At 40.4% G+C, this 25,473-nt stretch overlaps 2 protein-coding genes across 11 annotated transcripts in view; one reads left to right on the plus strand and one right to left on the minus strand.

The window, feature by feature from the left end:
• Positions 1-25,473, plus strand: part of HIVEP2 (HIVEP zinc finger 2) — a 203,407-nt gene that overhangs the window by 44,735 nt on the left and 133,199 nt on the right. The window lies entirely within an intron of this gene.
• Positions 1-25,473, minus strand: part of LOC309666875 (uncharacterized protein) — a 367,169-nt gene that overhangs the window by 26,342 nt on the left and 315,354 nt on the right. The gene's annotated exons all lie outside the window — the stretch shown is intronic.

Consider the following 25,473-nt stretch of genomic DNA (forward strand, 5'->3'; position numbering starts at 1 on the left):
ATCATGCAGTGATTCTTACCTTTGCTGTTGGAAGTATAAAAGCAGCGTGATCCCTCCAGCTAAACTACAGAGATTTCAGCTCCATGGGAACATGAAGAACCTATCTGTCAGAGGGTGTGTGTACACAAATGCATTCAAAGCACGGGGGTGGGAGTGAGTTTGGGGCGGGCACGGCGGCCGGGGCACGGGGACCAACCCTCCAAGTCTTGCCCACGCATTTTTATGTGTGTATTATAATAACGCCTTTGTGCAAGGAGGCTAGATAGAACTTCATGTCCGCTGCCCTCTGGACTTTTACATGATCTAGCTGCCATCACCCACCTCCCTTGTCTCTTCAGAAAGGAAGCAAGAAAAGGCAATTAAAGAATACTGCTGGGAGGGAAATGCTCCTCCCCCTTTTTCTTTTTGGAATGTCAACAGAGTTATGGCTTTTCTGTGTGTCTCTAGGGGTATTTGGCTGCTTCTGTCCACCGTCTTTTTCTAGGGAGAGCCTTTGAATTGCAGTCTTCACGTAGTGGGGGGCTCCTGAAAGCTGTAATCAGCTTCCTCATTTGTGGGGAGGAGTGCTTTCTGGTGGTCATCTGGTGTCCTGCCTTCTACTTAAGGCCCCGGGGGTGGCGTGGAGTGATTGGTGAATTAAGTATCCCTGCCCACCATTACTTGGCCTCTGTCTCAACTCTGAAACTTCAAGTCCCTTACCGAACTTGTGCCTCACAGCCACGCTCATCTCCGTCAATCCCACCAATCCTTTGGTTAGTTTCTTCACTTGAAGAGATAACTTCACAACCCGACTATTTATTATTTGTCCATGTCCCTGTCCTGTATTTCGGGAATGACAGAAAAATCTGGAAAATGTTTATTTTTGCTGTGCTTCAATTTAGCTGATCCATGGGATAAATCAAATGTCCTGCTCTATCTTGGTTAGCTCTGAGAATAATCTCTAATAAGTCTTAGACCATTTTTGTACCACTTAAAATTTGAGGTTGAATTTGGATGGCTCTCTGCACTAGGTTCAGAGATACAAATGTTTACTCTTTTCCTTTCATTCCTAAATGTTATGCCTGCCCAACCTCATGGATGGCTCTGTGGTGGTAGAAGGAAATTATTGATGAGAGGCCTGAGGATTTTATGTGCCTGAGGGCATAATAGCTAAATGTTTTCAACTTACACTTTGGGCCACACTCATCATTTCTTCACCCAAAGAAATGATCTATTTCCCCCATTGTTTCTGCTTGAAACATTCTTTCTGGCTTTACTCTTAAAAATAAATGATCTGCAACTAATACGACATATACCCACATACCATCAGTTTTATTTATTAATTAATTTATGACTTTACTATTTTTGACTTACTTTTGTGTGCTGGCCTGAGCATGCGAAACACAACTGGCAAGTGTCTGAGCTAATGTTCTAGAAGTAAAGTGCAGACTGCAAAATATTGCAATGCGTTGAAATGGGCTGTGAGAGAAAATACACAAAGCCTAGCTGTGACATAACAGGGAATCAAGCTCTGCCGAGGGGCTTGACAGAGGAGTAAATGCCAGAGCTGCATCTCGCAAGCTGCATTGCAGTCTGTCTGGAAGGCAGCACAAGGAAAGGCATTCCAGGAAGACAGAGCCCTGGCATGCGAAGACCCAAAGACATAAAACCAACAAGTCAATCTTCATATGGCTGGATTACAGAGTATAGGGAGAGGAGGAGTGGATGTCACGAGGGAAGGATCTGGAATGCTTGGCAGGAACCAGGTCAAGGAAGGTATGCCATGCTTTATGTTGGAGCTCTATCCTGTAGGCAAGGAGGAGAGACACGTTCAGATTTGCATTTTACCAAGAGCTCTCAGGCAGCATCACGAGAATGAATTAGCGGGACCCAAGCCTGCATTGGAAGACATAGTTTACAGACAGTTACAGTAATCTTCAAAAGAAAAAACTGGAGACCTGAACTCATGCTAGGATATTCAGAATAGTGAGCACAGGATGGATTTTCAAGTCTGGGAAACAGTACTAGTGACTGAGTCAGTGTAAAGGATGAGGGAAAGAGAAGGCAGTTCTCAGGACTCTAGCTGGACCACAAGGTGCATAGTGATGACATTGCCCGGGATGAGAAATACAGAAGGATGAGCAGGCCTTTGAGAAAAGCAGTGACCTGCACTTTAAACTTGTTGTATCTATCGTCATGTGTGGTCTATGGAAGGATCGCTGGTTTGGGGATCAGAAAGAACCTGAGTTTCAATTTTACTTCTCCAATTTATCACCTGTGTAGTTTTAGGTAAGTTACGTAACCTCTGGGGTCCTTAAGTTTCCTGGTCTGTTAAGTGGGCGCTAGTAGTTACTAGCTTGAAGCCCATTGGTGAGGGAGAAGAGAGATAATCTACGTAAAGCTCCTGACTCAAAGCTAGTTTTTAAATAAAGGGCGGATTATTATCTCTGCTATGGTCTGTAGGCAGATCTTGAAACCTGGAGCCTAGAGGGGAGGCTGAAAATGCGGCCTTCAGAGTCAAGAGCATAGGCAAGAACAGAATTTATCAGGGGCCAAGGCAGCCTGCCCATTCATTTGTCCAGAATCAGTTGTTCAGAGCGGGTGTGTGTCAAGTTCTGTGCAAGAACTAGGGAGGTTAAGACGAAAAAGACTGTCTCTGGCCTCAAGGATCTTAGAGTCTATAAGGGTGACACAGGGAAGGGAATCAAGAGTGTTTTGAATAAGAAGAGGATCAGGACAAATCAATATATCCAGATTTTAAAAGTTGTGTAGGGCTTCCCTGGTGGTGCAGTGGTTGAGAATCTGCCTGCCAATGCAGGGGACACGGGTTCGAGCCCTGGTCTGGGAAGATCCCACATGCCCCGGAGCAACTAGGCCCGTGAACCACAATTACTGAGCCTGCGCATCTGGAGCCTGTGCTCCGCAACAGAGAGGCCGCGATAGTGAGAGGCCCGCGCACCGCGATGAAGAGTGGCGCCTCCTCGCCACAACTAGAGAAAGCCCTCGCACAGAAGCGAAGACCCAACACAGCCAAAAATAAATTAAAAAAAAAAAAAGTTGTGTAACATAACATATATTCATAAAAGGACATATACAGTTGGATGAATTTTCATGAACTAAAGAGCAGATCAAAAAACAGGACATTATTAGCATTCCAAGAGCACTTCTCTTGTCTTTTTCCAGCACAAGGGTAACTACTATCATATAGATTTTGCCAACTTTTGTACCTTACATGTATGGAATCATACCATACGCTGTGTTCTCTTTTGTTTCTGGCTTCTTTCACTTACCAATACGTTAGCAAGATTCATTCATGTTTCGGGATGTAACAATCATTGTCTCATTGTTGTATGGAATCCCACTGTATGAATTTACTACAATTTATTCATTCTGCTATTAATGAATTTGGGTTTTGTTTTTGGCTATTACAAGTAATGCTTCTGTGAATATCTTAGTACATATCTGTTGGGTGTATACGTAGGGGTGGAATTGCTGGATCTCAGGGCTTGTACATATTTAGTGTTAGTAGTTAACAACCACACACTTTTTCAAAGTGGATGTGCCAATTTATACTCCTTTCAGCAATACCTGAGGGTCCTAATTGCCCCCACCCTGCTGTGGTATTTTCATCTTTCTCATTTTGACCATTCTCGTGGTTATGTAGTGGTATAGTTTGGTAGTATTAGTTTTCATTTCTCTGATGATTAATGAAGTTGAGCCCCTTTTCATAAGTTTTTGGCTGCTTTATGCTCTCTTTTATAAAGTGCCTGTTGCAATATTTCATTCACTTTTCTATTGAACTTTCTGCCTTTTTGAAGCATCAATTTTAAACAATGAGAATTATTTACAAAGGACCTACCAAGAGCTATTCTAGCACGGGGATCAGAGGAGAGGACAGTAGAGTCATACGTTTGCCCTCATAATCTTGACCAGTCTTTCCAAAAGCTTGGCTGTGCACAGGAGGAGTGAGATGATTGACAGATAGAGGTGGGACCCAGAGAGCATTTTTGTATAGATGTGAACCTATGTATGTGTGCTACCAATATAGAGCCACTGGAGAGGGAAAGGTGGTTGATATAAAGGAAAGGTGATCATTGATTGAGCAGAATGCTGGAGCAGCCAGAGTGCTCTTAACTCCAGGAAGGGCTGATTGGGGCAGAAGGAGGGGAGGATAGGGAGGTGTGCTACTAAGTTTATGGGCAGAAACTGTACGTGGACGAAATTTTTCCTTGACAAACTCATTATTTTATTTTTCTTAAAATTTATTATTTATTACTATTTTTATTTTATATACAATTTCTAAAGGTTATACTCCATTTACAGTTGTTACAAAATATTGTGTTGTACAGTACATTCTTGTAGCCTGTCTTACACCCAGTGGTTTGTACCTTACATTTTACTTACGGTTTTTGTGAAGGAGAAGGCAAAGCCACTTGTCCGTAAGAACTGGATAATACTGAAGAAAATGGGGAACATTTGGAGCTGCCTCTAGAAGCATGGTGATAATGCTCACCTGACCTGCAGACAGCTCAGCAGAAGTAGCTCTGTCTCCACAGGTGATGGTCCTCAGGCACTCCGAGGAGGTGATGTAGGACCTGGAGGGGCAGTGATCTAAAAGTGGTTTTGTGGCTGAGTGCGCTGAAGGCCAAGGTGGCAGAGGGTGCTGGCAAGGATAAGGGAGAAGTTGGTTCCCAGCAGGATCTAGACAGGATCGAGAAAGGAGCCTGGAGGAGCAGGGGGAGGAGAGGAAGGAGCTGGGGAAGAGAGAGATAGGATGGGGAGGAAGAGGTCCTGAACTATTGGAGGAGAGGGGCTGAGGAACTGAGTGTCTCTGTGAGGCGGGAAAGCAACAATTGCTACAGTACTGGGCACCACCCTAAGTCATTGTGACAAAGAAACAAAATAAACAACAAGAAAAGAAAAAGTAGAAAGTAGAAAAAGTAAAGTAGAAAAGAAAAAGATAAGGAGAAAATAAGATTGATGAGGGCAAGAAAAGAGACAAGAATTTTAAGTCCTGAAGAAATCCCTCTACAAATTTCTGTTTTAAAAGGCAGATTTCAAAGGATGATAGAATCACAACGATTTTAAGATTACAAGTGAAAAACAATGTGAAGTATGCAAGGTTACATGGGAAAAAATATCAAAAGATACTGTCCATGAAGAGCCAAACTGGTTATAAATTCAAACTTCAAGTATCAAAATTAAAATGTAGCAGTAAGTTTTATTTTTCCAACAACTTTTAAAATTGTAATGTGATGGGTGTATTACTTGGGATAGAACAGGATTGTTATTATAAACAATTAAATTGGATTATTTTATTTTTCTCCTGAATATCGGATCATGCCAGTGAGTTATCAAGGCAACCTTCAATGTCCAAGATGATTAGCACTGCTGCCTAGGGTTGTTGTAAAGATTAAATGAGATTTGAACTCTGGATGCCAGAATCCCTGGGTTCAAATTATTGCCCTGCCACTAACCAGCTTTATACCTTTGGGCAAGTTAATGCGGCTTAGTTTCTTCATTGGTGAAATAGGATAATAATAGTGCCTACCTGTAGCAATGTTGCCAAAAATAAATAAGTTAGTAAATGTAAAGCATTTGGAAAGGTGCAGGCCACATGGTAGACATTCAACAAATGTTACTCTGAAACATAACATCTATTGTCATTCTCTATAAAAGCACGTACATTTTTAAAAATCATTATTCAAAATAGGGACATACATATGATTTTATGAAGTTATACCTATCTTGAGCCTTAGTCAATTAAATTATTGAATACCCACTCCTAAGACACTCCAAGCTCTGTGACAAGTAAAACATGGCCCCATCCCCCCAGACACTCGAGCCTTGGTAAGTTATCCTGTTAACTTGGTTTTCTGGGGTAGATATTATGCTATGTTGGGGAATAGCATAGGTGTTAATTGAAACTATGTTTTGTAGCACAAGTAAAAGATAGTGCATGAAGGACAGAAGGGGATGCTAATAATAGATCATACCTTGATGTATTTCTAAGTATAGCAGATCACCCAAGAAAAGATGTTGGTATTCTTCCAGAGCTAGATATAGTAAAATGGATGCAACAGAGATACGATATCAGAAAAACTGGATATTCAGGTGCTAAGTCTGCTATTTCCTGATTATGTGACTGTAGGCAATTGATTTGACCTATGTCTCCGTTTCTTCACCTGAGAAACAGGCACATAGCCACTTTGCTGAGTAGTTTGTTTAAATAAGCCAATGTTTGTGAAGATGTTTTATGAACTACGAGATGTTAGGCATTTGTATGTTTTTTTTCATGATTTATATTATATAAGGCTTGCGGATTTCTGAAGATCCATGGCTCAGAAATGAGCACTTAGAATAATGTAGTTTTAATAGGATTACAGAGAACTTTATTATTCTCTGTAGAATTACCTGTAGATCAATAATAGATGGGTAACTTGTGGCAGAAATCAGAGGCCCCAAAAAGTTGCAGCTGGAAGGTGAAACAGGACAGAGAGGTTATGTGTCTGACCTAAGGAAACAGTTCACAAGCTGTGGAATAGGAACTGAACTGGAGGATTCTCCCCTCCGCTCTCCACACCATTCCTTGACTATTTCTCAACTGAGTGGAAGGAGTACAGGCTTTGAAGTCAGACCTGAGTTAAAATCCCTGCTCTGTCACTTACTAGCTGTGACTCAGGCAAGTTACGAAACCTCTGTGAGTCTCACGTCCCTCATCTGCAGAGGGGTAGAATCACTTGCCTGGCAGAGTTGTGGGCACTAGAGATCACGTCTGCAAGGTACCTGCCCAACAGCTAGCTGATATGTTATTTTTCTCATGATTATACACTGCCAAATTTCAAGGCAACTTGAATTACACACTTGCTGAATAGGAATACTAATGCAACTAATAATAGCAACTGTTTAACTGAAGGGTTCCATGTGCCAGGCACAAGTCCAAGTACACTACACCTATGAGTATTTATTTAATCTCCAAAACAGCCTGATGATGGAGGTATTACTGTTAGGGCCACTGAGGCTCCAGGAGTGTAACTAATGTGTCCAAGGTCACCCAGCAAGTTTATGGCGGAGCAAGTTTCCAAACCTGGGCGCTTGTGACTCCGGATCCCACTTCCCTAGTTACTGGATTATTCCTGTTCCTCCCTGGCCAGTTTAGGGATGTGGGACAGAGAATGAAAGGACTAGTTGTTTCACGAGAATTGTTTTTTGAGTAGGGTGAGTATTTGCTTTCGGAATCTTCGTTCGGGTAGACGGTATTGGAAGGGGCCAGCGCTTACACATCATGTAACTTTTGAGTATGTTATGAAGCCTTGTAGAGCTCCACTTTCCTTCTTTGTACAGTTTTATACTTGTCAGGATTGTAGTGAGCATTTAAATGGGGGATGAGGGCACAGTGCTGGCAGCCATCTCCAGTTCTAATCTCTGCTCCCCACTCCCTTCTTAAGTAGCAGTCTGGCACTGAGGACAGAGCCTTGGGGAATGCCTGCTTTCTTTTTCCACTTTAAACCAATGGGGTTCTCTGTTATTCAGCACTCCCATGTTTTAAACCAATGGTGTTATATCACAGGATTCTGCAACTGATCCCCTTGAAAGGGCATTAAAATTTTTGCTCACATACCTTCTCATTGATCTGTTACATACTTCCGATCAACTGCCTTAGGTGAAGATGGGCACATCACGTAGGTCTTTTCATTGATTTGCATCCTGTGTCTGGATATGTGCACTCAGAGCACAGTCCCTTTAAGAACCACTAGCCCTCAGCAAAAATAACCTAGAGCAGCTCAGGTTACTGCCAGGCTCCAAAGACTCTTCAGGGGGTCAGGTTGCTTATTTCTCTGGCACCTACCTCAGCAGGAATGTAGGAAGAAGTTTATTTATGCCAGCAGAGGGGGTCTGGGTGGATCTGTGCACTGGAGTCCCCACCTCTAGCCGGGAGCCCTCACCTCTGACTTTTTCTGGACATGCCCCCTTTTTCATGGTAGGAAGGTTTTTGGTTGGGCCACTTAAGTGGCATTCGATTCATCGTGACCCTGTCCCTGGACCTGGATGTCGGAGCCAGTCTTTCCTATCAACCCTGGGTTTTGGATTGTTTCTTTGAAAAACAAAAATGAAAACGATACCAAAAGCCATCAAAACAAACTGCACCTCCCATCCCAAAATTGAAAGCATGGCAGTGCAGTGAGGGGAGGTCACGGGAGGACACGGCCTTTTCCCCTGGACCCCCTGTGCTTGCACGTGTCTGTCTCACCAGCCTTTCTTGTAAGGAATGTTTTTACTGGCTGTACATAAGCCCAAGGAACAAAGAATAAACAGGGCCTAATGCTCTGTAAAGATAAACAAACAAACAAATGGAATGAAGTCTTCAATTGTGAAAACAGTGAGATATCTTAAGAGGCGGTACAGTATGGGAGGGGGCAAAGAACCAGCAAGGGCTTAGACCATCCGGGGCCTTGTCTCAGCCATGCTACTGAATTAGCTGAGCTGCAGAATAATTGAGTTTTGTCAGCTAGGTGGTATCTGTGAATGACTCATATTCTTTAATTTTCCTAGAAGGAAGATGTGGCTCAGAGAGGTTGGGTGACTTACCTGAAGTTACTGAACTTTAGGTTGGAAGTAGATCTGGACCTACAGCCCAAGTACACACATCATTGCTCTTCATCATGCTGCAATGACATTGTAAAGAGTCAAGATCTCTCCAAGTCCCTGTTTCCTTATCTAGAAACGGGGATTCGGCTACCAGGCATACCTTCTTTGTAGAATATTTTAAGGATCTGCTAAATGAGTGTGGGTGGAAACACTTTTAAAAACTATTAAATTATATATTAATATTAATTAATAGTAAATTATATATATACACATATGATGAGATATATGTACGCTGTGATACCTAATATTTTGTTAAAATTCTTCTTGTGGGAGCATATTAACAAAAATCTGGATTCTTCTTTGGAAATGTGAAGCACCATGAAATTCCCGGATGTATGGTAAAAACTCTAGACTTAGGGTCATTAACCTGACAGTTTTCCCTACTAATGCTATCATTACTCTACCTTTCTGAAAAATGGGAATAATAAATTTCTCGGCCTATCTTAAGTTGTCCTGAAGATAACTTTATGAATATATGTGAAAGTACTTCATGAACCGTAATGCACAGAAATGAATTATTATTACCAAATATTCCTGAGGGCCACAAACCCTATCCAGAGAGCACATGAGGTATGATTAAGGAGATAGGTCACATATTCAAAAGCAGATTTCAACATTATCTGACCTTGGTGTCAGATAAAGACTGTACTCTGCAGATAGTGATTGCAATGAATTAATAAGTCCTTTTATTATAGTTTCCAAATGGAAGTATAATCATATAGAAGGTAGAGATTTAAATGTTATTTTTACGACGTTCTCAGTTACACCATTTGCTCTAATATTTATATGTCTGATTTATCTCATTTGATATTACAGAATATTTGTGAGTTTTAATTAATATTATCATTATCTGATGAATGAGAGGTCAAAAGATTTTCCTAAGACCTTATGGAATGTGAATGGCAGAGCTGGGAATTGAAACAAGGTCTTCTGGTCCCACATCCTGTGCACTTGCCGCTGTAACCTGTCTCTTTGTGCTGTGTTGGGGGTTCCATTCTGTGGACTGTACTCTTCATTGGTTTCTTTCATTGATACAGTCATTCATTCAACATGAATACTCTATGTGGAACTCTGTCATATTATCTCATACTCCAGGACTAAATCTCTTTGGATAGAATGGGTTGTTTTATGTCTGATTCCTTTAATGGAAGGAGAAGTAGTGACACATACACTTGAACCTTGCAAAAATACTGATTTGGGGTTGGGGGAGAAGAGGAGACAGGCCATGAAAGGGGGAACCACTGATGTCAGAGTCAAAATAAATCTTTGCTGTCCAATACGGTAGTCCCCCAGTCCCATAGGGCTATTTACATTTACATTAATTAAAATTTAAAAATCAGTTCCTTGGTCACACTAACCACATTGCAAGTGTCAATAGCCACCTAAGGTTGGTGACTACTATACTGGATAGTACAGATATGTAGATATGTGTCTGGTCACTGAAATAGATAATTTTGATGTCTGATACGTGTATGTATAATTGCACACCGGAAGTGAAATTGTTCTGTTATACATTTCTACCTAAGACATAATGATAGCTACCATTTATTGAGCACCTTCTCAATAAGCACTAGGCACATAATGTATGTTATTTTATTTTATCCTAACACCGTTTTTCATACTGGGAATCTGAGAGAGGTTTGAGAGGTTATGTCACTGCCTAAGATATGATAGGGCTATGGATTGATGCCAGTTTTCTTTGATTTCAAAGAGAATGCTCTTTTGCTGTAGCATGCTGTCTTTCTGTGTAGCCTAATTGGATTACATCAGGAGTTAACATTCTCAGTGCATTGTCTTATCATTCAGTCCATTTCAGTTCAGCAAATGTGCCAGGCAGTCACTCTGTTGGAAGCAGGAGGTGCAGCAATCAGCACAGCACAGTCTCTGACCATAGGGAGCTCCAAACCAAATAGAGAGTTCAGACATATAAAGAATAATTGTGATAGTGGAGCATGGTCTCTGACCCAAGACTGTGTGATGCAACCAGGAGCCATTGAAAGGTTCAATCCAATGAGTGCCATAGTCAGATTTATATTTGGTAAAACTCCCTTTTTAGTCATGGAGAGTCTTGTTTGAGAGGAAAGGGAGAACCTATGATAGTTATTGTATTTACCTAAGTGAAGGAATGTTGAAGGCTAAAACTAAGGTCATAGTGGTGGAGTTAGAAGATTGATGAGAGAGAGAGGCAACTTGATAAAATTGTCAGGTTTCGGTGATTAGAGCTGAGGGTAAGGAGCAGTTAAAGATGACTCTCTCGTATCTACCTTGGGTGCTTGGTGAATGTTTGGCTTCCTCAAAGGAGATTAGCTATGAGGAAAATGTTGTGCATGAGTGTGTGTTGTGTGTTGTTGTGTGTTGTGTGTATTGTGTATGTGGTGTGTGTTTTGTGTGTGTGAGCAATCACCCTCAAGTAGGTGAATTGCAGGGTGGGAAGGGGTGAAGATAATGACTTAATTGACCACAAGCCCATAAAATATCCAGAAAGCAATCTTATTTGGCAAGTGGAAAAGGCCGCTATAAAACAACGACATCTTTTAAGAATGCAATTAAAAAAATGAAAAATAAAACAGAATCCTGCCATAATACTGAGACTAAAAGGGAGAACTAACCTTATAGTCTAAATATGATGCATCTGTCCTAGGCTAGGCATAGGATAGTGAACTAGAGATGTATTTTCCCATTTTTCCATATAGTCACAACATGTAAAAATATTTATTATCATGAGATTCCAATAGTAACATAGAGGATGGATTTAAATATGGCTTCTAGGGAGCCTAATGTTGAAAAGGCAGATTTTTGCTACATTTTCTTTGGTATATGCGCCCCCCCCCTTCTTTTTATATAATTAAATAATCTGTCTTTAACTTAGTGACCAGGTAATTATGTTGTTTGATATTTCTAAAAGATAAAAGTTAGCAGGTGTTCTCTAACATGGTTTCTGGCAGTTCTTAATTTTAAGCAGCGGTTTGTTTGTGTTGCAACAGAAAATAACCTCATAGGGTTAAATAATTATAATGATAGCATAGGTTCCAATCTAGAGTAAGGAGGTTCCATTTTCTTTAGGAAAAAAAAAATCAGTTGTTCTGCTGATAGTACATTTAACAGACATGGAATTACTAAAACCAGGAGTGCTGATGGAAATAATTTCTTCTGGAACTCAATCTGTGGTCTCTGGATTGATAGTTATGTCTGTACAGTTTGAAACAGTGTCTGCTTTGGAGATTGTCATTCTTTTAAAATTATATGAGGATCCTCGATTCAGATTTGACCAGCGTAGACCACCATGACAGAAGGCTGTCAAATGCATGATGCGGGGTGAAACCTGATTATTTCCGGGTGCCTTGTCTAGTTTTGAGCTATTTAAAAACACGAGCTTCTGTAAAATTTGTGAAACATTTTTGGTTTCTGAGTCAGTTAACCTTAAGTACTTCTTTCTTCTTGGGCAAATACAGACATATCTCATTATCTTGTGTTTCAGATTTTTTTTTCCAGTTTCTTAAAATTTTTTTTCCTCTATTCATTTTCAAAATGAATAATAAAATCTTATGAAATAAAATGGACTCTAGATTTAATGTTTTATTATCTCACATTTTATGTTAGGAATTACCTGCAGAGCTGTTATTAATTAGGAACTTTGCAATACTTCTATGGGGAGAGTGATGCAGGTACGTGTGTATTTCTTCAAAGTTGCTTAGCAGTGATGAACTAGAGGGCACCAGCGAACATTTCTATTTGGGTTCTTTAAACTAGGCCACATACTGTTGACACGTATGCACAGGAGAGAAACGTGAATGCTTTGCGAAATCTTAGTACTAAAAATAATTTCCACCTGTATTTATAGCAGTGTTATCATACTTGAGGAAAGTGATGTAGAACCTACCAGTATAGGAAGAAAAATGTCATCTTGTTACTGTTCCTGGAGAGCTGCCCTCTAGAATAAAGCCCTTCAGTTTGTCCACAGTTAGAGCAATGCTGCTCGTAAGTCTTCTCCAATTGCATGGGCAGGATAGTTAATATCATTAAGTACTGAGATACATTCTATCACAGAGGAGTGTTCTGTGCCTAATAATTAACTGGGTAACAGTGAAAATCTGTCCACTATTAGGAAAAGATTGGTAATTAAGACTTCCAAATAGGGCATGCAAGTAGGAAGTGTTCAGGTCCCGAGACAGCATTTTGGGTTCCGTCAAAGCCAGTTGCCTTTCTGGTTCATTGTGTCGGCACACTTGCTTAAAGGAAACTGGAGAGGGAACATTTTTAGATATTCAAATATTAAAATGTGCATAAATCCAGCATTTTCTAACATGAAAGCTGTGTGAAAAGACCTTCCTTTGCAGGGTAACTGTCCATATGTTTGAGTGGGAGAAAGAAGACAGATAATTTGAAAACTATTGAAATTGTTACACATGTAAAAAGTTATTTTCCTCCTCATAAAATAAAAAACCAGGATTTAGTCTGAGTTAACATCTTGTCACTTAATTAAAATATTTGCATATTGCATTTCATTGGTTGATTGATTCATTCATTCACCTTTTTGGCACACAGTAATATGCCTACTATGTGTAAAATACCACAGTAGGTATTTCTAATACATGTGAGATTTATTTCTATAAATGATCAAACCAATTCAGAAGAGATATAATTGCAAATATGGTGTGCAAAACGTCCATTTCTTGGGTGAAACTTATAATTAAGCTTAACTCTACTTAAAAGCATGTTTTAAAAGAATATAGCTGCAGAACTGCAATCTGTCACTTTCCTAACATTTATTTGGAAAGCAACTAATGTTCTTCTGTGGATTGATTAAGTGTTAATGTTTGGGGAGCAACGCTTTGAAAAACGAGGGACTGTTATATGAAGGAGAATGTGACTAAGAGAAAAGATTATGTGGCATTTTATAAGATAGCTGGTGGTACTGTTTAATGCTTATAAAGTTGTGTTAAAATTTACTAAATAGCTTGGTATTGCAGGAGCTTATTTAAACCAGCTCTTTGTGGTTATGTCTGGTGAGGAAGCTTAAGCTTCAACTCTCTCCAGCCATTTAACTGCAGCATAGTGACTTCAGGTCTCTTGTAAGAAAGTCTAAATGTAGGCTGTTGAATAATCCCTTTGAGGGCCCTGTAACTATTTTTATGCCTGGATATGCGTCATCAGTGGGTATTTTCTCTGGTGACTTGCTTACATCAGGTCTCCTACCATACATTCTATCAGTGAGTGACTTATGATTGATGGGAACCACGGCTGTTGTTTAGCTTATCTGTGACCTCAGCGAACGGACAACAGGAATTTCCAGGCTGTCACATTCTCTGAATGCTTGAAGACAGGGGCTCACGGTGTTGATCCAGGCAGGTAGCAGAGTGATATTATTCACCAGCGGAGGATGGGAGGAGGGATAGGAGAAGCAAGGGGAGGGAGGAGGAGGGGAAGGGACGGGGAATTCCTTTGGTGAACGGCGGCAATTCTGGCTCAGCTGGTTGCTTCGCCCTTGGAGGCTGTGTTGTGTGGGGAAAGGTGCGTTTTCTGAACCCGAGGAAGCGGCAGTCAGAGCCTTGATGGACGCACCCAGTGACTCCGTGGGGTTGGCCAGGGAGGGCATTGAGTTCTCTTTCATGAGTTAAGATTTTGTTTTTCTAATCAGTTGGGTTGATCCATGAGCCACTGGATTGTTCTGATCCTGGAGAGAAGTAGGGGCTTTGAATTGAAGATGTACCAGCATTCGTGGCGATGCACAGGAATCCAGTGCTGTCTATCACCTAGAAATGTTTGGAGGTGATTCGAAAAAGTTAACCTGCACCTCACATCAACACATTTTTGGGGAGTAGAGCCGTGCATTGGTGTATGTGTGTGGAAATGAATTATAACTGAATTCACAAAAATGTTTTCTCATTTTCTTCCTTTTCCCCACCTCTTTCTTACACATGGTGAATAAGTTTCCTGAACCGTAGAATGAGAGTTACCAGCATTTTCAGAGCTACATTTGCTTTCGGATAAGCGTGTCCATCTCCTAAACATTTTTCCTCGTCTCTGACTTCCCGTCTCCTCCTTTTCTTCTTCATCCTCTTTTTTCCTCTTCCTCTCTATTTTTCCCTGGTGTTATTTTGTTTGCAAAAGCAGTTCTTGGCCTTTTGCTGAGTTAAAGATGACCAGATCCTGCACAGATGGAGTGAGGTACACATGTGAATCAAACCGATGCTGGTCTGCCCGTGTTTGCAGGCTATCCTTCCAGTGATTATTTTGTTTTTTTAAGCGACAATTAGACAAAATTACAGCACTCTTTTTAGTGTAATGCAATTATATCATTTAAGCATTTAGGCAAAATTGGTTTTCTGATCTTTTAAGACTATTTTCATTATGGAAATATAACATTTATTGATTTGACTATCCAAGTTTTATTCCCCCCTTTCTTCCCCAGTACTGAAGCCATATCCCCTTAATGTAACAGATTACTAAGGTTACCATTCATGTAACTAATTTCTTACTGGCTTGCCTCCTGGGAACCACATTCTGAGATATATCCAAGAGGCTAGTATCCCCAAACAGGTGCTAGGTGGGGTAAAAAAATTCCTAATGGAAAAAAGAGATGTTTATTCCGATCTTTTGTACCTCATCTGATGCCACTGAGTGCATTATTATTTTGATAGCCTCATTTCCAATTAGCTATCCTAATGGTAAAGATCTGTCCAACTGTCAAGTCATATTGTTTCAATTTCAGACATTTAAAATTCAGATGGCTAAAGGAGAAAGATAAATGAATGCCTTTGTAAACCTCATCTACCAAAAAAGCCCACTTTTCTTTCCTCTCAAAAAATCGCTTCTTGGGTAAGCAGTGTGACTCATGACCAGCAATTTATAATTTGAAATTTGTGAAAGATTAAAATTCAGAACTCTGTGAGTTTTGAGTCATTAGTAGCTGAATGAGGTAAGGCTTCATAATGTATCTAATTCGAAAGAAATCATTAAAGTGTTAGATTTGTTGTTTATGTTTATATCATGATACTTTCTCCAGGAACCATTGGTGACTAGCTTTACTTTCATGAAAGTAACATTATGTGAAAAAGGTACATTTGGGTGTTTGCTCAGATGTTAAGATTCTTTTTTGCCCTACATTGTAGGGAATGTTATTAGAAGCTGTAAAATTCTCCTTCTCTTTAAAATGTATGTATGCTTTTATGTGGAGGAGTGTAAGAGCGGAACCAAACATGTAGGAGGGTTATGTATTCTTCATTAAAAATATATTTCACAAAAGATTATAGTTTGTGTGGGAGGGAAATAGCTGCTTGTCTGCTGATTGCATTGTGCTTATTCCGTGTAAGAACTATTTGAGTTTAGAAAGGATAACCTCATTCTGATAATTTGATGACTGCTTCTGCTTGAAGAAGAGAATGTAATTTCAAGGCTGCATGCTGATGGGCAACAGTAATTATTCTCTTTTTGGCAGAACTTAGCATGGAATCTGCTTTGGTATTTTTGTAACTACATGTACAAATCTTTTCTTCCAAACCTTTTCTTTCCCCCTCTCTCTATGTGCAGAGCTTTTTGCAGTCTTCAAGACTGTGAAATTCCAAAGGTGTAATATCTAATGATATCAGTGTATGGTGATGTATAAATCTAAGTTAGAGCAATACCTTGCCCTGAAGTGGAGTCTTTTTGTTAAAGCAGACCCTTCACTGTGAGTGGATTCCGCTGTATACTTGGTTTCTATGGAGACACTTTTATTACTTATGGATGATCAGAACATTTGAATGTAGTAGGAGTGACTGGCGTATCGGCTTTGGTCAGTGCGGCTGGTGGGGTTTCCTGGTTAATATGTGATCTTTCACTAAGTTTCTTGTTATGTTGCAAGGGGATGATGCAAATACCAAAAACCCACCTAAAACATTGAGGCGCTATGATAATTAATTTTACCTTCTTATAGATACGTTACTCCAGTGTTACACAAGGAAAAGAAGAAACCCTCAAAATTATGTAAAATTAGGATAATACCTATAGGGAAGTGTCAGAACAATTGAATGACCTACATATATAGCTCATTCTGGGAGGGTGTAAAAAGATTTCATTTGGCGAATGATTCTTCCGCTTCTTACCTATGTAATTAGTATGTTAACAGCATGGAAGGAATTCCTTAGTTTTATGAATTCTTCTTAGTGATTTTTCAAGTTTCAAGAGGCTTTGTATTTTACTGTTGTCATTTTACAGATGAGGACTAAGAGGTCTAATAAACCGACGGGCTTTATACCCCTAATTACACATTGTACTGAGAGCAGCTAAGGGACAGGCCCTCTCCATTGGAACTTTCCTGCTGTGGCTTAGGAGCTGGAAGGCTCAGATCTCATAGGTGTGGTGTCAGGAGAGAGCTTGGAGACACTGGGCGCAGTCCTCCTGCAGCCCTGATAATGGTAACAGAACTCTGCTAATTAGGTAGGGCAATGTTTGCAGCTTTGAATGTTTTGTCTTGATTTTCCTGGGACAGAAGTTGCCAGTGTCCTTCAGTGACTGCTGTGTGGATCCAGTGTGAGGTCCTCAGATGTCTACTACAAGACATCATTACCTGAGTCAGCAGGGTAGAGGTTCCTGTTGAATGGTGGCTCATAGAGCAGGAACAAGGAGCTCAGTGGTAGATGCAAATCACTCTGGACAACAGTGGATGGAGATAAGTGTATTTCTTGTGGAAATATTTCATTCTACTCTTTTCACTTAGTGTGGAAGGTCTATTTTCTATAAAAGGAAGAACCCAGATGCTATATTTTTGGATACAAATGATGGAACTCAGGTCTAAGAATTTTCATCAAAGGCATCCTTCTAACTTACTAAAGTTAGATGACACTATCTAATTTCCTCAAAGCTAAGGGATGGACAGGAATATCCTCTAAGATCCTGTGTAGGGGAATTCTTGCTGTGTCTTAAACAGGTTGCTGTAATTATCTACACTCACCTTCTCAGCATTCACTTGCTGCAGAATTTCATCTAAAAATATCTCCCTTTCCAAATCTTTAGATTGTTTAAAAATTCTTGACATGGAGACTTACAGGTATTTAAATAACTAATTGTGCACAAGTGCCTCATTTTCTATAAAATTGCAGTCTGACTCCTGTGTGAACTAGGTAAGGTCATATTGAAAATGGTTTCCTTCTGTTATTTAGGTTAGTTTTATGTGAGTGGAGCGGTATTCACAAGGCCACATAGCATAATCCAATAAATAATTTATCTTCCTTCTGAGGGAATAAGTTTAAGAAAGACCAAGAATAAATGGTACCAACCATGAAAAAGGCCTATGCTTTTTAACTGTAAAGCATAAGATAGAAAACCTCTGTCCTCAAGAAACTTGAGTCTAGTATGGGGAGAAAATGGTGTGTGTCCCATGCTTTATCCAAACTGAGTGCTGGACGCATCAAGGGTGACTGAGGTTTGAGCCCCAGTGGGTCAAGGAAGGCAGGGGGTCCTAATAAGAGAAGGCAGAATCACTGGGGTGAAGACATATTTGATTTTATAGAACTGCTCTGTCCAATAGATGTGTGAGGAACCTGCCATTATGATCGTGACTTTGAGTTATGCCTGGGCGTTGATGGGAAAGAGAAATCAAGATGGAACCCAGCTGTAGGCTGAACTTTGCCTGGAGATGTAGTCAGAGTCAAAGCCATGTTGGCCAAAGGGCAGGTTTGGCCAACTGCGGAAGCAGAGTGGGTCCGTTTTCCCCATTTGTAATGAAGTACTGAAGAGACCTTTCTCTTTTATGTGGAAGACTGTCTTCAAGGAAGGGCACCAAGTGCCTTTAAAGGTGTAAAGCCCTCGGGCCTCTGAGAGCCTGGACTTTGAAAGGCAGTAATGATCCCTGAGAAAAGAGGCTTCTTTGTCATTAATGTAGGACACGTTGGTGACTGTCTGGTGGCAAAGGCCTGCCTGTCAGTCCCACTTGAGGCTCAGCTGTCCCACTGGGAGGGTCCGATTCCTCTCTGACCTTTGTTCCTTTTCACTGGAATCAGTTTTTTTTGGCAAGGCTTGACCTCCTGGAGCAGCCCTCAAGTTATGGGAATCTTGGCAGGAGTGTTGAATTTGTGTCCTAGTGAGAATAATTGTCTGAAATATCTCGACGTTCTCCTGTGTTGGTGGGGATGGATCTCTGTTGGAGAGAGAACAAAAAGGGAATGTAAGAGAGCCGACTTTAGAACCCTGGGAAATAGTCTTATTTGGGGGACAGGAAGAAAAACAGAATCTAGTAGAGAGGAGCAGTGAGGGGGTAGATGGAAGACAAGAAAAGAAAGTAAATAAGAGAGGTGCATTATAGAGTTTCCAAATACTATCAAATTTACTTGTTCAATGTATATAGAGGGTGTTCTGTATGCCAGGCCCTGTGCTAGCTCCTGTGGATACAGTAGTGAACCAGACATTGTCCTTGTCCTCAAAGAAGTCTTTGGAAGCCAGAGATCTCTGCCCACGTGGCACGATTGAGTGACTTCTGCTGGTGTTTCAAAGAAACCCAGAGAAACAGAGAAGCAGCCTGTGGGGTGAGCCAGGTTAGGAGAGGGGTCAGGGTGGGAAGATGGAGGGATGTGAGGAGAAGACACCGTAGAAGGCTGGTGAGGGTGTTACTGAAATGTCTGACTCTGTGGTCCGTGGTTGCCCAAACAGCTGAAGTCCAAAGGCCTGGGAAGGGTGAGATTAAGGGGCCAGAAGTCAACAGGAGGGCAAAGAGCCTCCTCTCCAGCTGTGAGGAAGTGAAAAACATTTCATGAAAGGAGTCTGGCCTGAGCAAATAGAGATCTGAGTTTGAGACAGAGGAGAAAGAAGGTCCAAGAGGGTTAAATTTGGAATGTTAGTGGAGGGCTGAAAAGGTTGAGTGACTGCGTTGATCCTAATGGTGGCTCATGTACTATCCATCCCTAATGCATTATTATCCCTGATACTCAACCTTTGTGTTCTTCCAAAAAAAAAAAAAAAAATTCCCTACTGTATATTTCAGCTACCACTACCCTCGAAAGGCTTTGCCATGTCACACCTAATCTACTACAGCCTTTTAGATGGTACTCCTGACTCAAGTTACTCTACCTGTGATTCATTACTCAGTCCGCTGCAAGGCTCATTTTCTTAAAATACCATTTTTAATAGGTTACTGTAAGATCTAGAACCTTCACTGGCTACCCATTGCCTACAGTTTAAAGGATGTGCTCCTCCATAAAATGAGAAATGTCCATTTTCACAAGGCTTCATAATTATCAAGGGCTTCATATACATAACCTTACTGAGTTCTTACAAAACCCGTATGGTGTACAGGACAGATATTGCTCTCTTTCTAAATTCATAAATGACATAACAGAGGATCAGACAGGTTAAATGACATGCCCGGAGTCACAGAGTTCATGAATGGCAGAGCCAGGAATAGAAATCAGGGGCTTCTGAGTTCAAGTTCAAGGTGCTTTGTACCACACCATGGCCTCACCTTGCCTGCGGAGCCCCATCTCCCTTCTAACCCTGTGATTTCTGTAATTAGGGTGACAAGGTGGTCGGTGTGCCTTCCCTTCCAGCAGGAGTACACTGAGGCCTCTCGGCATCCTTGTAGTCGCTGTTCTATCTGCTGAGAACCGCTGGGAAATTGTGATCTAGAGTTGTCAATGGAGACACATTTCCTGGCTGATTTTCCCTTAGACCGGGAAAAGTCTGTCTCCTGCCAGGACATCTGGGGAGGCACAGAAAACACTCTGTACTTCCCTGATGTCATCCTTAGTGCCTGCTTGTCTCATGGGACTTGTAGAGGGGGTTTTCACTGACTTTGCAGTGGTTTATGGATGTCTTTTGACTGCTGGCAGGACCATCTCTTCCCCCTTTGACTGCTCTCTCTCCGATAAGGTGTCACTGAAGCACAGTTTGCCTTTTCACCCAGAGGAACTAATGGTCTGAAAACTTGTTTAAAAATGTATTCTTATTTGTTATATTAATGAATGTATAAATTTGTTACCATTTAGGCATGAATAGTTCTGGGAAATACTGTATATAGAAGGAGGTAGAGCTGTGCTTTGAACTACTTGTTAAAATCAGGAACATTTGTTAGAATGCAATGATTAGTGAGTCTGTGTTAACATGATTTTAGAGTACACTCTGTTTCCATCATTTTCTCATTGTACTGAAGCCAATGTGATTTGGATTTTGACAGTTTGGGGAGGCAATTTACTGTATTCGAAATTTAAATGATATAAAAAAATATGCCTGACAGTTGTCTAGAATATCAAGAATTGCCTCCACTCCTATAAAAACAGATGTAGGAAATACATGCATAAAGATTAGCTAAAGAATGTATTGCAAGAGTGTTGCACTGCCTTGAGGGCTCCACTTTAAGACACACACACACACACACACACACACACACACACTCACACACGCACAAATCCTGGAATCTGTTTGGAAATTGTGACCCTGAATCCTTTAAGCTGTGTTTCTGTGATGAAGGGTGCATCTTTCCAATGACAAAAGCTTAGGAAGAATAGTTGCAATACTTTTTTGTAAAATGAAGTATTTTATAGTCCTCATTGTTTTCCACCCCCTTGTAATAGTACATTCCTCCTGGGAACGATAGCGTACGTCTCAGGAGGCTGAGATATGTATCTCTTAATTTTTTTCTAATGCTTTCCATATGTTGGAATTAAAAGGCCAGTAAAGGTATGGGGGTAGGAATATGAAGGATTCAACTGCTAAACTCTGGATTTTTTTCCCTTTACTTTCTTTAATTTTACCAAAGGTATTATGATATACAAAATACTGGAATGACATACAGTTTGAACTTGGGTAGTGAAGCATTTTAGGGAGGCAACAAGATATGTAAATTCTAAATAGTGTTGAATGGAAATATTTCTGAAATGGAATTTCCATTCTGAACTCTTAATGTTGTATTATTTACCTTCTAGGTAATTTTTTGAAGTTTTATTTATTAAGGTACTCATTGGAAATACTGACTTATATTGTGACCTTATATTCTTCATTGGGCCTTAGTTACAATTAGCTGGCCAGGTAATAAAAATTGAATAATTAAAGAGGACATTCTTGGTTAAGAATGATTAGATATATATGTACTGTTAAAGATGGTTAGTATACCTGTTGGACTGTACAATAAGGTAAAAGATGGTTAGGTAGACTAACTTATATTTTATTTAAAGTATTAGCAAAACTAAAAGAAGCCTGATTATAATATTTGATAAGGAGAAGAACAAAAATATGGAAAATTGATATTTTGTAGATATCTTTATGCCAGTCTTTTTAAATAGAGATGTCACGTGACATATCTATAATAGGATTTTTCAAAAGGGCTTACTTAGCCTTTTTGTATATCACCACATTGTTTTTCTCCTACCTTGTTAAATGACTTTTACTATTAGTGGCACTCAGTTTAAAGTCATTCTCACTTCTTTAGAGCTGCCCCTGTGGCCCATTCACCTCCATTCTCGCCCCGCCAATGCAGACTATCATCACCCTGCAGCTGGAGACCACGGCATCTTCCACCTCAACTTGATCTTGTACATGGTCCAGTTAACTTGACCATAACTCTCTCAGAGCACCCCTTCTTTCTGGTTCAGAATTCCTCAGGGGGTCTTTATTGTTTACAAGATGAGAGGCAGCTTAGAGACAAAAAACAGCATAGGGCGTGGAGTCCAGACACCTGCTTTTAAATTGCTGGGCCTGGAAACATGACTGTTCATCAGCACTCCTCAGATTTATATGTTTCTACTAACAGTCTCAAGTTGTTCACCTCCCGTACATCTTATCAAAGCCAGTGGTGTCATTCTTTGTCTTCCTATATTCAACTCTTAACAGTGTTTGGAGCAGTTGACCATCACCTTCTGTAATGAAATGCTTGATTCTCCCAGCTTCCCTGATCCTACACTTTCAGGGCTCTTTGTCTGCCTTGCCTTCTCAGTCTTCTTTGCTGGCCTTCACCTAAGTGTTGTAGTCCCCCGTGGCTCTGTCCTAAATCCATTTATCTTCTTTATCTAAACTCTCTAGCAGATATCAATAATTGCATGGTTTCAAATATCATCTATATGCTGGTAATTTTCAAAGTTTTATATCTATGAATGGGTCTTCTCCTAAGTTCCTGACTTAAATACTTCCTTAATATGTGCCCTGGGCAGTCTGATGGACATTTGAAAGTTAGGAAAGTCCAAAAGGAGCTATCAGTGTCCCCCTGCAAAAGCTCTGCTCCCATACCGAACTTGGCCCATTTCAGTAAGTAGAACCACCATGCGTCCCCATTGCTCAGGCCCAAATTCCAGAATTCATCTCCTTCCCTCTGGCTTCCCATTCAGCGCAGCGAGTCCTTTGGCTCTCTCTCCAAAATAACTGCTGAATGAGAGGTCTTCTTACTGTCTCCTCTGCCATAGCCTCAGTTCAAGCCACCAGCATCTGGCCTAGTCTGATGCAAAAACTCTTAGCTCACTTCCCTGACCCCGCACTCCCCAGAGTAGCCTATTAAGTATAAATCGTATAACGCATTCCCTTGCTACAAATTCTCCAGTATATTTTCATTACCCTTAGAATAAAATGCAAGCTTCTCACCATGCCCCGCAGGGCTCTGCCGTTCTGAGCGCATCTCCCTCTACACTCCCCATTCCCTGTGAGACTCAACCAAACGTTCAGCCTTCATTCTATTCCTTAAATTTGCTAACCCCCGCCTCCTTGCTTGGACTTGCACTTACTGTTTTTCCTGCTTGGAATGTGGTCAAGCCACATCTTCTGAGGTATGGCTTCTTTTCCTAGTTTAAATCTCAACTGCAACATGCCTTCTTTGGACAGGCCATCTGGGACCCAAGTGTGAGGAGTTCTTCTCTCCATCTGCAATGCACCCGATATCACACTATTGTGACAGAACTTATCAGAACCTGAAATGATCAATTTAATTGTTTATGTGTTTTTTTGTGTGACTCTCCCCACTCTGGACTCTGTGAGGTCAGTGACATTTTGCCACGCCCCTCTGCATCTCAGTGCCCAGCAGAGTAAATAGTGCATAGTGGGCATGTCAAAGTTTTTGTGGACTTGTTCACCACCTTGAGCCCAGTTCCTTATTTATTAAATAAAGGTGTTTGGACAGGTGACTTCCGAACCTGTCCTACCCAGACAGTTTTAATTCTTATCATGTCTCAGCCCTCTGATGGAGTCCACTTACCTCCTTAATGTCCTGTGAATGGGCTGTGTTTATTCAGGTCTTTAGGCCTTTGCTCACTCTCTTCTCTCCTGAATGTCCTTCCCCTCTCCTGTGCCTGACAAATTCCTTAAGGATTTCCCTTCTTCCCCTTTTGTCTGTAACCCTCAGAGAGGAATGTAATTGTTTTATGTCTATGTGTCTTGCCTGTGCTACTAGATGGTTAGCTCCTAAGCATGGGGCTATAAATTATAGTTATAACTTTGAATCCCCATGACAGCTATTATGGTGCTAGCCTATACCACATACTCAGTACATGCCTTATAACTCAGTAATGAGGGCATGATGTCCCAAAATGTTGATTTCAGAACAGTAAGAATGTTTGGACTGTTTTACTAATTTACTTGGAACAAAACATTTTTAAAAAGCAACCAAATAGGTATATCTTTTTTAAGCCTGAACTGGAGAAAAAAAAAATCTGCAAATGGAAATTTAGGCTTATGATGATGTGATATTTTGCAAACATTTGTAAGCAATCTTAACAAAAAAGTTTTTAAAAAATATATATTCATAGATATTTGAAAAGAGAAATAAATGGGCATTGTGTTCTTATAAACTGAGGTTAAAGCTTGAGCTGGGTTTTTAATTTGGTTTGGTTGGTTCAGATATTAGGAATTTAGAGAAGCTCTATGAAAATATCCCACCTACACATTTTGAATATCCACTTCCTGCTTATCTTCGGAACAGCTTGGTTCTTTTAATAGCAAATGGCTGAGTGGAGGGGGAACCATTTGTAGTGGGTAAATTTAAGTACAGTGTGTCCTCCCATCCCAAGCAGAAGTCATGCTAACTGCCCAGGGATTGGTGCAAATGTGTTTGCTTTTTGCTGTTGGCCAGATGCCTGAAAACTCAGTAACTCAGGATGTTACCCATTCTTATACAAGTAGAAGAATTACTGGTCAAATTTTTAAAAATTCAGGCGCTAGGGAACACCTCATCTATTCTTGCTATAAACATGTTGATTTATTATGTTTTTTTAGAGGCTGTTTTTCAAATTTCCGTTGGCTAGGACAGGAAGAGCTGGTGTTGGGGAGAATCACAGGCTTGTTTCTTCATTTCATGTGTAAACCTAATGCTGTATGATTGTGTGTATACACAAATGGTAAATTCCTCTTAATCCAGAGTGGCTGGAAAATGTGTGCTCAAAATTAAGGGTAATCATATATTCCATTCATGGATTAACAGTTTTCAAAGAATTCAGTCAAATACACTGATAGTATTTAAAATTTATTTTTAATAACATAAATGGCGCTTAGTAGCCCATGGTAATCATTGTGTACATCAACTATTGGTGAAGAGCATTATTCTAAATAATGCCTGTGATTGGATTAATTCTTGGTCTATCCCAGAATTTGCTGTTTTGCATAAACGGCTTGTTTTCGAGGCATCCATTTCTTTTGGAAAAGTAGAGATGAGAAAAAAAAAGTCTGCTTCTATAAATATCTTGTTTGGGGTAAATAGCCATTTTTTTTTTTCTAGTGAATAGATGCAAAGGATTTCCCAAAAGGTTGCTGTACTTTTGCATGGGAGAGCTGGGAGAACACTTGTTGGGTGCACTGTGGGCTGTTGAAGGCAGGGGAATCTTGTTCTGTGTCCTTATACAGCAGCCTCATGCTGGGGTCTAAGCTGTGTGGTGTCTGGAAAAAGGTTTGCTGTGTAATGCT

Source organism: Balaenoptera physalus, assembly GCF_965194825.1.
Source record: "Balaenoptera physalus genome assembly, chromosome: 9".
Taxonomy (NCBI): Eukaryota; Metazoa; Chordata; class Mammalia; order Artiodactyla; family Balaenopteridae; genus Balaenoptera; species Balaenoptera physalus.